The sequence below is a fragment of the Corvus brachyrhynchos genome, unplaced genomic scaffold (genome assembly GCF_000691975.1).
Source record: "Corvus brachyrhynchos isolate BGI_N302 unplaced genomic scaffold, ASM69197v1 scaffold221, whole genome shotgun sequence".
Taxonomy (NCBI): Eukaryota; Metazoa; Chordata; class Aves; order Passeriformes; family Corvidae; genus Corvus; species Corvus brachyrhynchos.
In genome coordinates, this window is record NW_008236622.1 from 4,034,727 (window position 1) to 4,039,257 (window position 4,531).

General features: G+C 40.9%; 1 protein-coding gene across 1 annotated transcript in view; it reads right to left on the minus strand.

The window, feature by feature from the left end:
- The window catches only part of CCL20 (C-C motif chemokine ligand 20), a 28,385-nt gene that overhangs the window by 10,882 nt on the left and 12,972 nt on the right, over positions 1 to 4,531 (minus strand). The gene's annotated exons all lie outside the window — the stretch shown is intronic.

The window sequence follows — 4,531 nt, forward strand, 5'->3', positions numbered from 1 at the left end:
GGACTCACACGCAGGCAGAGAGACTCCTCTTCCTAAATGGACTGAACAATATTTGGAAGTGGGCGGCTGTCTCGTTGTGATAATGTTTTCATAGCATGAGCAAGAAGAGACTTCTCTTTCTAAATGGACTGAACAAGGTTATTATGGAAGTGGTAAACAGACTGAACATCTTAAGGGTTGTCTTTGAACATTGTCAGTGGGAGAAGGGAGGAAGGTGGGAGGAGGAGGAGAGTTCTGAAGGTGGTATAATTTTTTTTTCTTCTTTTAGGTCTGTTAATAAACTTCTTTATATTCTTTCAAGTTTGGTGCCTGCTTTGCATTTCTCCTAATTCTTATCTCACAGCAGATAAACAGTAATGAGTATTTTGGACCAAACCACTACAAGGGTAAAAAAATGGTAGAGGAGGTGCTGGGCTGAAACTTCCTGCACACACAGATTGTGCAAATGTAAATTTGCATCTCTGAAATGATACATCCATCCGTGACGACAGGACAATATCTGCCACCAGTGGGAGGTTTGTGGAATAAGTCTAGAGGGGAACACACCCTGGAAAGTGATCTTTCAACATGGAAAGTTCCTTAGAAATCCCTTCAGGTTTTTCCTCTCGTTTCTCTTTGGCAATCCACAGTAAGTGAGCATTAGTCATTACAAGTATTAACCAATTCAAGTGAGATTTCTTTGACCTATATATCACTTCCCTTTTGTTAATTAACTGGAGATTTTAAAAGTGTGCAATCCAAGAAAGACTAAAGCACGGTCAAAGAGTGTGCATTGAATTGGATCGTATGGCATTGTTACAAAAACTACAACTAAGGTGGTAAAGTCACCAGGCCCAATCATCAAACTTGGAGATAGGGGAGGTTTTTTGGTTGCTGGGATAAGCATCCTACATACATCTATTTCTAACTGTAGTTAGAAATTCTAAAGGTGAAGCTTAATAGAGTGTTTTATATTCTTCCTCATCTCCTAAAAGCAATTCTTCTTTGCTCATTTTTTGCTCACTGTTACCAAGTGTAACAATGACTGCACTGAGTAAAAAAGATGAGGTTTTTTTCATTTCTAAAAAGAACCACAGAAAACAACAAACAAACAAACACAACGAGAACCAACCCCCCTCCCCCATAATTAAAAAAAAAATTGCAAGAGTGGTTTCATGGACCTTGGCTGGCTCATTCATCACAAGGGGTTGGTCTGCGGTTGGCACTGATGACAAAACAGGCCTTAACTTTTATAGCATTTGATATTTTCTGAAAGCAATTTTCTCATTCTTACATGTAACATGTAGGTCATATCAAGAAAGTATTTCACAAAATATTCTTATTAGCTACAGTCAATAGATGTGTTTCCCTCAATCACAGTTTGCAGAATGGAAGAGCTCAAAACCAGCTTGTGAAGCACACAGACAATCTTGACATCAAAGTAGTGGTGAAAGATTACTTTGCAGCCATAGCAAAATTCAGCCACTTTTTTCTCACCAGAATCATCTTTCTCCACTTCATTGATAAACAAAAAACTGCTGTTCTTCCTTTAAACACTGATGGCTTCTAAGAGCTGACAGACAGTGTAGGAGACAGAGGGACACCAGAGCCTGGTGCTCCCAGCTACAGTCAGCGCTTGCACAAAAGTCAGCTGCAAACCTATAGCAGTGACCTCGTAACATTTTATTAGAAAGGAAAATCCTCAGAGAATTCCACTGATAAAGGAGTAGTTCCTGTCCTCCACTGATGATCTGGAAGAAAAATATAAGGAAAACTAAAGGACCTACTTAAGGTATAACCTATTCTTCTCTCAGCCTTTCTGTCCTGCTGTAGCATTCATTGAATGCAACAGAAGGATTTTCTCCACCTTCCAGTAAACTTCAGATCTTTTTGGAATTTCAGTTCTCAATTTTAGAAGTCTCAAGACAGTAATTTGCTATTGATACAATTACAACAGAAATAACTTTGGCAGTGAGGTCCAAAATACACCCTGATGCCAAGAGGGAGACCATACATGAGATATCATCCATCTGCTCAGTCTTGGAAATTTTACCATCTATTCAACTCGTTTGCTTGATTTTTTTGTTGCTGTTCAGTAGTTTTGAAACATTAAAAAAACAAACAAAGAAAAAAACAAAAAAAAACACCCAGACAAAAAGAAGAGATGAAATTGAATTGTCCAACATTCTCAGACCTATGAAGAAAATAGGAAGATACCACAAAGCTCACAGCTTCATTTTGAACAATGAATTTTGCAGCCGATCAGCAGGTACTTCCACATGCTGAACTATTTTTTGGCTCAGCTCCTCTGGACCTCACTGCTTTGCACCCCTCAGCTGGGAGAGCCAAGTGTGCCTTGTGCCAGTAAGAGTGAGAAAGTAAAAGGCTGCTCAGCCAACAAACCCAGTCCTCAGACAATGGGAAAACACCTTTATTTGGAAACCTCCCACGGTCTTGAGAGGTTTTTGCACAGAGCAAATCAGAGAGCTGCAATGCAGGTCACTGACATGCTAGTAAGGATGCCTGTAAAGTCTTGGTAATGCTTCCAAGGGGACACCCACTGTAACTGAATGCTCCTTGCCCAGCCTCTCACAGCTACATTGGTAACCTGTCACCTACAGTGAATTCAGCAATGAAACTGTAACCAAAAGCAGAGACAAACCAGCCAGTGACTTATATTGCAGAAAGCTAATGCAACTTATCTTTCCCTGGCCAATAACAGATTAAGAGGGTAAATGACTCCTTTCAACACACTGGCCCAGACTTCATTGTGTACAAAAGGGGCTTTAAGCACAGCTCTGCAGGCCAAGGTAGGTTCAACCAGTCTTTATAAACCCATTACAGGACTTTTATGTGCTCCATACCACGTTGGTAGCATGTTATAACAAGAGCTCCAGGCCTTGTTTGTGCCCAAATGTGCCACCACAAAAATGCTGCCTGTAAGAAAAAGAATTAACCTCCCCTCCCAAAATGTCTCAGGGTGATGATTAATGGCACAGCTGTTTGTTCCAGATCCTGCACTTCTACCAGCAGCCACTGCCTTTCATGGTGCAAGTGGCAATGGGCAGTCCAGTGACAAGAGTAAGAATGAATGGATAAAAAGGGTGGGCATTATGCTTAGGTAAGGTGCAGCATAGTGAAAAATAGCCTTATGGCATTACTTTTTAATAAGGAAGCAGCTGTAAGTCTACATTTAAACCAAGTACCTGAAACATTCGTTTGGTTGAATGTATTTCCTAACCTACCCCTTGGAGTAATGCCCTTAGTACCTTCTAGCTAAACATCCCAAACTGAAATTTGCATATTCAGTTTTGTGTCTCCGATGAAAAGCACCTGAGACATATGAATGCCCTTCCACCTTGGGAAGCTGGGGCAAGATTCAGCTGAGAAGCAAGTTATGGAAACCCTCACCCACACACCATGGGATTCAGGGCCAGACTGCAGAGAGCAGCTCATTCCCAAAATGAGCATGCAGTACATGAGAAAAGATAAAGATCAGCTCATCCATAAGTCAGAAAGTTACATGTCCTGTGAATACTCCTGGGTCTGAGAAATCAGACAAAAATACACTTTAATCTTTATAACTGCCATTGGAACCTTTCTGTGCATAGGCTGTATTTGGCCACGAATGGAGAAAAATCTTCAGTATTAGCCACAGAAAATTTTCTTTGCTATTGCTTGCTTTAGAGAGCATAGTACACATTCTTCAAAAAGAACAAGCCTTCAGTTTCATTTGAAGAAGTCTCTTTGTCTGAGTTGGGCAGGTGTCAAGAAACAGATGTGATTTGTGAGCTGAAAGCCAGTGACCAAACTTACAGATAGAGAGACACCTCACACAGCCAATGTGAGCCTCTCAGCCTTGGTGCCATCCTGTGAAGCACCAGAGATAATATCAGGATTGAGTCCAAGGGGCAGTAGAGGCACGAGAAAGGATCTGGATGACAGAGGTTTGCAGTCTCCTTCCTTTACTGCCTTTCCTTCCCCTCTCAGAATTGTCCTATCTCCTTGATTCATTAGAGACATGCTAGATTAACTGTTTAGGATATACTACAACAATAAAACTCACCTTTCCTCCTCTCTTACAAAATCTTCCCTTTCCCAACTGAACAGAATTGGGATGTCAACTAGAAACAGATCCCCCAGCCCACCCACCAAGCAGAACAACACTTCTGCTTCTAACTACTCTTCATGAAAAGAGTGTAGTCCCCTTCAAACCCAGCAGCCATGCTCTGCTGCAGGCAGCTTATGGCATAGGGCTCAAGTTGACCAAAAACTTGCATAAGCTCATCGCAGTTTTACAGTCTTCCATCATGCTTTTTCACTGATTCACATGGTTGTGAATCAGTGAAAAAGCATGAAATTTTAATTACAAACAAGGTGGACTGAAGACTATGAGAAGAGAGGATCTGAAAGAAAAGAAACCAAATTTCAATGCCTGGAAGTTGCTTAAATCATTCTTCCTCATTATTGTGTTACAGGAAAAGCAGAATTTTGCCGTTTTTCTCAGTGTCAAGATATTTGAGTTGGATTCTTAGTAAGTCAATGCAAACCC